We start from the raw sequence: 10,365 nt of genomic DNA, 5'->3' as shown, positions 1-10,365 counted from the left end.
GTATTTTTTAGCTGAACACATTTTTAAGCAATTGCACTTTTTGGACTCTTGTTCTCCAACAAAAGATTGTTTGGCAACCACTTCCCGTAGACTAATTTCTTATCTTGCTCCTTCTTCGATCTCGCACAATGTAGAAGTTTGCAAGGTAGGAGACGAGATACTGGCAGAAGTAAAGCTGTGAGGACAAGGCGTGAGTCGTGCTTGGGTAGCGCAGCTGGTAGAGCACTTGCCCGCGAAAGGCAAAGATCCCGAGTTGGAGTGTCGGTACGACACACAGTTTTAATCTGCTAGGAGTTGCACAATGTAGATTGGTTCCTAGTGTAAAATGACTTCGGTTTACCAGCTTTGGTACCAAATTGATAAAATTCTTCCTCCTAAATGCTGCTGTTATAGCTTTTGCATCAATTTTTGCAAATACCATCCGGTACTTAAATTCTCACATTCTATGCAACTGAAGGTTTTGGAATTTTGTTACATAAGGCTGCTTTCATTTTCTTTGCCTGCAGTTGAAGACTTCCTTTGGCAGGTTTTCGGACCTTTATTAACACTGTTGGAAGCTGTCAGCGTCTCGTCACAAGCATCGGCTGGTGCCGGTGTCTCGTTGTCACCTGTAGTCGAATCCTGTGTCTCTGGTGCTTCCTCATCTGCTGCAGCCGCACTTTCTACCTCCGTTCCTTCTCTTCCAGTACCTGAATCACTGGCATCCATTCCTTGGCCGCCATTTTCAATTTCCTGTGAGTCAGTGGAAGTGGTGCTTAACATTGTTTTCAAGTCTTCTTCAGTGTTTACATTTTTATTAAATCACGTGGAACAACTGAAGTCGCAATGCCCATTTTCATTGGAACCCCAAATATGGCTTCATATGGTGAACATCTGATCCCTTCATAATAAGCCGTATTTTTCATTGCTTGCACGAATCTCAGCCCTTCAGACCATTTCCATTTTGAAGTTTCATTTGTTTCCATCCAAGTTCATAACATATTTTCGATATCTTGATTTTCTCTTTCGACTGATCTCTGAGACCGACTATGCCTCGGCTTCCCATGAACTATCTTTATATCACTCCACACCCTACATAAACTTTGAATGACTTGGTTACAAAACTCTCTACCATTGTCAGAATGAATGATACTTGGACCACCAAAGGTGGTAAAAATGTCCGAAAGATGATTTGCTACGTTTTCCGTTTTCCAAGTTAGTGATCGGAGGTTTACAATTTTTGTCAAATAATCGTGGTATACAAGTATGAACTTCTACTTATTGTCTGGGTTTACCTGGCTCTCGATTAAGTCAATTTGGCATCTCGAATTCATTTCACTGTGTACGATAGATTTCACTACAAAGCTCCTTTTCAATGTTATTTGCTTTTTATGACGTGGTTCACATAATCTCAAATAAGTAACAATTGATTCATCGGTCACATTCTTGTACTTACGATTCAGTTCCACACTCATCCGTACTCGATCGCCATGGCCTTATAGCAATGTGGGTGTCTTGTTGTACGTTATCACTTCATCAACATGAACGTAATAATCGATTTCCTCTTTTCCAGCAGACGCCGGTGCTATGAGTTTCTTTTCAACTATCATGTTAGCAACACCATATCGCTTCAAATATCTGTAGTGAACAGATCTCTGATTGGAAAAGATGTTCGCATTTTTCACTTCACTTAATAGAATATTATGTTGCTCAACAGTTACATAAAAATTGCTGTCCTTCTTATTCACTGATTCACTTAAAAGTTCGTAAAATCTGTTACCCATAACTTCACTCATTGTGATGTAAAGCTGCAGAAGAGACGACACTACAGTGAGTCGCAAAGATGACCGCACACACTGACTGAAACTACGCAGCAGTGAGCGGACTGAGAGTTCACAATTGCTAACAAAAAAACTTGGCTCACCACGAAATTGGCAGCAAGGAAACTTGTCTGAACCTGCATGACGGAGGCAGGAGCCTTCGATCAAGCTTTTACCAGTTTGCATTGGTAAACCCTAAGATTTACCAATGACTCTTGGCAAAAGTTCCAAATCCATGCATATAATGAGAAATTTCGGACTTTTACCAGACTGCGATTGTGAATCTTTGGTTTCACCGGTTGATTCTAGGATTTACCAGTTATCTTCCTTTTACAGCAACATATACATTACAAAGGCAAGATATCGCAGCGTTGTTATTCGGCGCCTGTTATATTGTGTTCAAGCGTGTGATTTCTGAGTGGTAGCTTAGAAACTGCGTTAGGCGGATATAAAGGCATACCTGAATTGGTGGAGTCGGCTCCCAGCCATACGACACGTGTCTACGGGTAGACGGCGAAACGTGGCGGGACGGCCGCGTCCTTATTTTTCGCTCCAGGCTGTTCAGTGTGTGCCGGCCACTCCGGTCTCCGAAGATGGAGGTGGCGGATGACAGGCAGGGTATCGGCACCGCTGGCGCCTATCTCTGGGGCCCAGCCTCGTGGAGTGCGCAGCTGGCCTGTTTCGTTTCCAATAAGCCAACCTCCGATATGGCACCACAGCAGGCGGCAAATGACCGCCACGGAGTCGTTTTTCGGAGGCATTTACTGAACAGCCATTCCGACTTTTATAAAGCGCTGAATACAGACGTGGAACCCACATTGAGTACATGTTTTCAGAATACACAGACTTGATCCTTCTGAATGGCGAAGTTCACAGTACTAGAAGAGCTGCCCGTCACCTCTATCAAGGTCCGACTCCATCGCATACCATTTTCGCCACAGTTACGTAACTGCTTCGATAAAGTACACGTTCACCGTCTGGAGGTGCGACTGTGGAGCTCCAAGGAGACGCCACACACCAGTAAAGGAAGGGGCTGCACTCCTCCACATTGAAGAGTATACGAGCAATTCATTTCGCTATTAATGAGTGGAATTGTAAAAAAGGTGATGTATTGGGATACATCTAATCAATTTACTTGTAAAAATGGTAGCATTACAAACATGTTTTCAACGGTACGTTTCCGGACATGATTTCCAATTCAAAATATTATCTACTCACTCCTCTCTACAAATCCTATAAGTTCTTCCGGATACATTGTATAAACCAGGTTGAATATCCAGAACGAGATTTTCACTCTGCAGCGGAGTGTGCGCTGATATGAAACTTCCTGGCAATTAAAACTGTGTGGCAGACCGAGGGTCGAACTCCGGACCTTTGCCTATTGCGGGCAAATGCTCTACCAACTTTTTTTTCTGCTGCTAACCCTCTGACCGAACACGCTGAGCTATCGTGCCGGCACCAACCGAGCTACCCAAGCACGACTCACCACCGCTCCTCACAGCTCCACTTCCGCCAGTACCTCGTCTCCTACCTTCCAAACATCAGAAAACTCTTCTGCGAAACTTGCAAAACGAGCACTCATGGAAGAAAGGATATTTCGGAAACACGGCTTAGCCACAGCCTGGGGAATGTTTCAAGAATTAGATTTTCACTCTGCAACAGAGTGTGCGCCGATATGAAACTTCATGGCAGGTGAAAAATGTGTGTCAGACCAAGACTCGAACTCGGACCTTTGCCTTTCGCAGGCAAGTGCTCTTGAACTACCCAATCACGACTCAGCGCCGCTCCTCACAGCTGCAATTCCGCCAGTACCTCGTCACCTACCTTCCAAACATCCCCCAGGCTGTGGCTAAGCCATGTCTCCGCAATGTCCTGTCTCCTAGGAGTGCTAGCTGTGCAAGGTGCGCAGAAGAGCTTCTGTGAAGTTTGGAAGGTAGGAGACGAGGTAAGGGCGGCGAAAATTCTGCTTATTTTTTGAAAAATCGGAGAAAGTGCAGTGTCAAGCGACCATAGGTCACGAAATCAGCCTATTCACTTCGCCAACAACATACGAGAACGCACTACAATATCAAAGCCGTAGGTTACACACAAAAACGTGATATACTCGTACAACAGTTGCTTTTGTAAATGCCTAATAAATAGAAAAATAAAAATTACGTTTTGCTGTTTGTAGATAAGAAGTTGTTAATAGTATAGCAGACGAGCTATCAACATAAATGTGCAATAGCATCATTTAAGGTATGTAATGCATACATCTAATCTTTTGCCAATTAAGCTGTAAGCTAGAACTTTAGGCATAGTGTTGTAAACAACACACAGTGCGTCAGGTCGTTAATACATATCTCAACTGTGAACTATGAACAATTTAACTTCCCCGGGAAGTGTTAGAGGCTCTCTATTGTTCCTGATCTATATTAACGATGTCAGAAGTATACCATGCGTGTGGTAAGTCGCCAACAAAATGCAAAAACTCTCTAGTTAGTGTTGTCGACTGCCAGGGCTCCAAAACACATACTTCAGAACTATGAGCACTTGTTCAATAGAAGAACCCAGTAGCGAAGATGAACAAGTGTTGATAATGTAGGTTCATTATTACAAAGAAGAAGACAGCAACCATCCACTATTAATACTGCTATTTTTTTAAGTGACAGTTTCATCATCAGATGACTGTTCACAAGATTTACAAGATGCACTTTACATAATCGTCAGTTTTCGATTTTCATTCTTCCACTGTAGCGAAATGCTCTTGGTGTATTGGTGTCATCGAGAACACTCCGTCTTCAGGCCACGAGTGGCCTACCGGGACTATCCGACCGTCGTGTCATCCTCAGTGGAGGATGCAGATAGGAGCAGCCGTCTGATGATGAAATTGTCAGTTCGAAACCGGTTACGGCGGTATTTACTTAAATAAATAGCAGTATTAATAGTGGCTGGATGCTGTCTTCTTCTTTGTAAGAATCAACCTACATCAATTGTACACAGGCACGGACTCACCATGTCAGTTTTAGACAAGATAGCAAGTGCTGATAGCTCTTAATATACGCACTTTATAGCCCACGTAAACTGGCATTTTTTCTTGTTTTGTTCCATACCATCATCTTTCAAAATATGGATTGCAAAGAACTTGTAGTAGAGAAGATTAGTTTCACAGTATCAAAAATGGGAAAGTGCACCCAACAGTTAAGGTATGCATTTTTGAGCCTATGTTTACTAGACATTTTTGCTTCGGATGATCGTTAATGTTGAATCCTTGAATTTTGACTGTTACTCCTGGGACACCCTCAAGTGCCTTGCATGCGTCCTCTCTATAAGGGAAAAAAATTCCAGTTTTAGATTGTGTCAGAATGATCGAACGACTTGGTTATACTTTTGTATTGTTTAAAAACATGTGCAAGTTCCCCTTATATGCACTCTAAGAAAGAAAAAAAGGAAAAGAAAGATGCACCACGAAGAAATTATCCAAATGGTACGGAAACCGGTAGATGTGATGTGCACGAGCAGACAAAGAAATGATTACGATTTCAGAAGAAATGGAGGATTTATTGAAGAGAAAGACGTTCACAAACTGAGCTAGGCAGTAACGCGTTGGTACACGTCTCGACCAAATACAAGCATTTATTCGACCTGGTAGTGATTGAGACAGAGTTGTTGTATATCATCGTGAGGGATATTGTGCCAGATTCTGTCCAGTTGGTGCGTCAGATAGTCAAAATCCGTAGCTGACGGGAGGACACTGCCCGTAATGTTCGAAACGTTCTCAGTTGGCGAGAGATCCAGCGACCCTCCTGGCCTTGGTAGGGCTTGGCAAGCACCAAGCCAAGCGGTAGAAACTCTCGCGGTGCGCGGGCGGGCATTATCTTGCTCGCCGTGAAGGGCAGCAAAAAGGGTCATGGAATATGGTTGACGTTCCGCTGTGCTGGAAGGGTGCCATGGATGACAACCAGAGGAATCCCGCTACGAAAAGGAATGGCACCTCAGACTATTACTCCAGGTCGTCGGGCAGGAATGCCAGGTGACAGTCGGGTTGGGACCCCACCGCACTCCGGGGCATCTCTAGACACGCCTTCGCTCGTCGTCGGGGTTCGGTTCGAAGCAGGATTCATCACTTAAGACAATTCTACAACAGTCAATGAGATTTCAGGCCGAATGTACCGGACGCCATTGGTCTACAGAGGTCAGTGGTAGTTGGCGCAAGGGCGTAGTGAGCTCAGCCCATTTTGTGCGCCTCCTACTAATGGTCCTTGACGTCACTGAATCATCAGTTGCACGTCAGAGCGATGATAACGATGAATCAGGGACTCTGAGTGCTTCTGACGATTGTTCGGTCCACACGTTCTGTCGCCTCTCTAGATCTACTTCTTCCTTCTGGAAGCTGTGTTCGACCATGGTTCACTCATTTCTCCGGAATTCGACGAATAGTGGTATCGCTCCTATTCAGATGTCGAGCGATTCGCCGACTGCTCCAGCCGGCTGCCTCGAGTCCAGCCACACGTCTTCTCTCAAATGCTGACAACTGCGTATATTGTCCACACGACTGTCTTCGAGTGTTTTCCAACTGAGTTCACGAAATGAAATTCACTAAGATTTTATTCTCTGGTACACTATGTGATCAAAAGTATCCGGGCATCCCCAAAAACATACGTTTTTCATATTAGGTGCATTGTGCTGCCACCTACTGCCAGATACTCCATATCAGCGACCGCAGTAGTCATTAGACATCGTGAGAGAGCAGAATGGGACGCTCCGAGGAACTCACGGACTTCGAACGTGGTCAGCTGATTGGTTGTCACTTGTGTCATACGTCTGTACGGGAGATTTACACACCTAAACATCCCTAGGTCCACTGATTCCGGTGTGATAGTAAAGTGGAAACGTGAAGGGACACGTACAGCGCAAAAGTATACAGACTGACCACGTCTGTTGACTGACAGAGACTGTAGACAGTTGAAGAGGGTCATAATGTGTAATACGCAGACATCTGTACAGAGCATCACACAGAAATTCCAAACTGCATCAGGATCCACTGCAAGTACTACGACAGTTAGGCGGGAGGTCAAAAAACTTGGATTTCACGGTCGACCGGCTGCTCATAAGTCACACATCACGCCAGTAAATGGCAAACGGCGCCTCGCTTGGTGTAAGGACAGTAAACATTGGATGATTGAACTGTGGAGAAACGTTGTGTGAAGTGACGAATCACGGTACACAATGTGGCGATCCGATGGCAATGTGTGCACATGGCGAACGCCCGGTGAATGTCATCTGCCAACGTTTGTAGTGACAACAGTAATATTCGGAGGCGGCGGTGTTACAGTGTGGTCGAGTTTTTCATGGAGGGGGCTTGCACACCTTGTTGTTTTGCGTGGCGCTATCACAGCACAGGTCTACATTGATGTTTTAAGCACCTTCTTGCTTCCCATTGTTGGAGAGCCATTCGGGGATGGCGATTGCATCTTTCAACATGACGAACACCTTTTCATAATATACTGCCTGTGTCGGAGTGGTTACACGCCAATAACATCTCTGCACAGAGCCCTTACTTGAATCCTGTAGAACACCTTTGGGATGTTTTGGAACGCTGACTTCGTGCCAGGCGTCACAGACCGACGGCGATACCTGTCCTCAGCGCAGTATTCTGTGAAGAATGGGCTGCCATTCCCCAAGAAACCTTTCAGCACCTGATTGAACGTATGCTGTTATCAGGGCTAAGGATGGGCCAACACCATATTGAATTCCAGCATTACCGTTGGAGGGCGCCACGAACTTTATTCAAATTATTATAATTATACAAGTTAACCTACTACCTAAGTACCCCTTCTGGTCTTATTTCTAACAGTTAACAATAGACAATCTGCAGCTTTTACTTTCTAACACTACAGGTTAATAGTACAATGCCTTCACCACTATGGGGACTGTTCTACTGTTATTTATTATGCATGTTGTTATGATGATTAAATTGTATTTTCTTTCACTGTTAGACTTGGATACTACTTTTAATATGTTACTATGATTACTCTACCTGCAGCATTACAGGTGTGCCAGTAGAAACAAACCTAATTTTGCTGGCCTGCCCCACTGAGCTAATCCCAGTGGGAGTGCCCCTGGCACTGGGCTGGCCGATGACTTTATCGCTGCAGTTCTACGCTAATCTAATCATCCTATTTCTGATCCTATAACTAATCTATCTCTATATCTACTGTCATGATCGGTGCGTTGTCAAGTTCGGTGATGATGTACTAACCCCCCCCCCCCCTACCTAGTCCTAAAACATGGCGGATTCCAACCGTGAGGCGGCTGGCCAAGTCCATGCCCGGCGGAACAGGGAAGGTGTACGGAGTCTATGTCTGGTGTTTATTCTTTAACTGTTTCTTAGATATTCTTTGAGGACTTTGCTTGAGATCGCATCTGTTAGTTTATTCAGGACATTGAATGTGTCCTCTTGCCTGAGCAGGTGGTGCGTTTCGTTGTAGGGTAATTGTTCCCTAAGTTGTTCTGCAGCATCGTCCAAGAGGGGGCACTCGTACGCCACATGGTCTGGAGTGCCCTACACTGCTACACAGTCACACACTGGTGCAGCCCTCTTCCCAAATCGACACAGATATGTCGCGTAGGGTACATGTCCAGTAAGGAAGTGCAGCAAGGCTCTAGTTGGTTTGATTTGTGTGAGCTTTAAGCGTTCCTCTGTGTTTGGAAGCAGCTCATGTGTTCTACGCCCTGTCTCATCGTTATCCCAAAGATCCTGCCACAATTCAGACCCCCTACTTTTAATGCTTGGTTTATCTCCTACGTATACCCCCATAATTTCTTCTATTTTTTTCTCTCCTGTCCTTCTTTATCCATAGCAGGTGGCCTGTTCCCTTATTTTTATGTCAAGTGGGCATAGCCCCATTAGCACTAAAAGTGCCCCTCCCGGAGTTGTTCTGTATGCTCCCACTGAACGTAGGAGTATATTCCACTGCACTCTTCTTACAGCCATGGCAGGCATGACCCTCGTGAGCCTGTGTGCCCAGACTGCTGACCCGTATCCTACAATAGATGACAGAATGCTATTATGGTACAATTTGATTAGGTCAGGTGGGAGATTAAACTGTTTAGCAGTGTTAGTGATCTCTGTGTTACTGTGTCAATATGTGATGCATAGTTCCACCTCTCATCGACGATTACATCTAGGTATAGAGCTTCACGGCGCCTGAGAAACAGCAAGCCGTTAATTCTGACTGTAGGGTTTCTAAGTAGCTGACCTTTGAGTAATAGGTAAGTGGACTTGTTAGGTGCGATAGTCATTTTTGTTTTGTGTCACCATGTGATCAATATCGCTATCGCTCTCGCGCTACGAACTTGTAAGTCATTTTCAGCCAAGTGTCCGAATACTTTTTATCACATAGTGTATCTACATGTCCCCTGTTTGCTATACTAGCCAGCTGCGCGGTGAAACTGCACCGCAACATCGCACATTCATCCATCGGTCCCTAAAGTTTACAACTTTACTTTTTCTGTCGGTACTTGAATGAGCACCAGTTCGTGACTATTTTGCATATCTCGCTCGTGGTGAAGAATTTGTCTGTCTTGTTTTTTAGCGTATTCTGGTGCGCCATGAAAGTCTTTCCTACTACGGAATATTTTCATCAATAGCAAACAGTCTGCGTTGTTGTTCGTTCATGCGTCAGAAGTTTGTTCTCGAAGGGGAATATTTTTACGGCTTAAATATCGAAATCTTATCAGTTATGCACCCAGTTTAAATTTATGTAGGACGTTTTCTGTCTTCCGGGAGGCTCTGGCTGCGGCTGGCTGCGATCGGCTAGAGGGTAATTACACTACTAGCCATTAAAATTGCTACACCAAGAAGAAAGGCAGATGATAAATGGGTATTCATTGGACAAATATATTATACTAGAACTGACATGTGATTACATTTTCACGCATTTTGGGTGCATAGATCCTGAGAAATCAGTACCCAGAACCACCACCTCTGACCGTAATAACGGCCTTGATACGTCTGGGCATTGAGTCAAACAGAGCTTGGATGGCGTGTACAGATACAGCTGCCCCTACAGCTTCAAAACGATACCACAGTTCATCAAGAGTAGTGCTGGCGTATTGTGACGAGCCAATTGCTCGACAGCCATTGACCAGACATTTTCAATTGGTGAGAGATTTGCAGAATGTCCTGGCCAGGGCAGCAGTCGAACATTTTCTGTACCCAGATAAGGCCGTACTGTTCAAACTGCCGTCAATGCGAGCAAGAGGTGACCGAGACGTGTAACCAATTGCACTCCTTACCATCACGAAGGGGGGTTATGCCAGTATGGCGATGACGAATACACGCTTTCAGTGTGCGTTCACCGCGATGTCGCCAAACACGGATGTGACCATCATGATGCTGTAAACAAAACCTGGATTCACACGAAAAAATGATGTTTTGCCATTCGTGCACCCAGGTTCGTCGTTGAGTGCACCATCACAGGCGTTCCTGTCTGTGATGCAGCGTCAAGGGTAACCGCAACCATGGTTTCCGAGCTGAGAGTCCATGCTGCTGCAAACGTCGTCGAACTGTTCGTGCAGATGG

The sequence above is a fragment of the Schistocerca gregaria genome, chromosome 1 (assembly GCF_023897955.1).
Source record: "Schistocerca gregaria isolate iqSchGreg1 chromosome 1, iqSchGreg1.2, whole genome shotgun sequence".
NCBI classification, from domain to species: Eukaryota; Metazoa; Arthropoda; class Insecta; order Orthoptera; family Acrididae; genus Schistocerca; species Schistocerca gregaria.
This window is presented reverse-complemented; position numbering follows the sequence as displayed.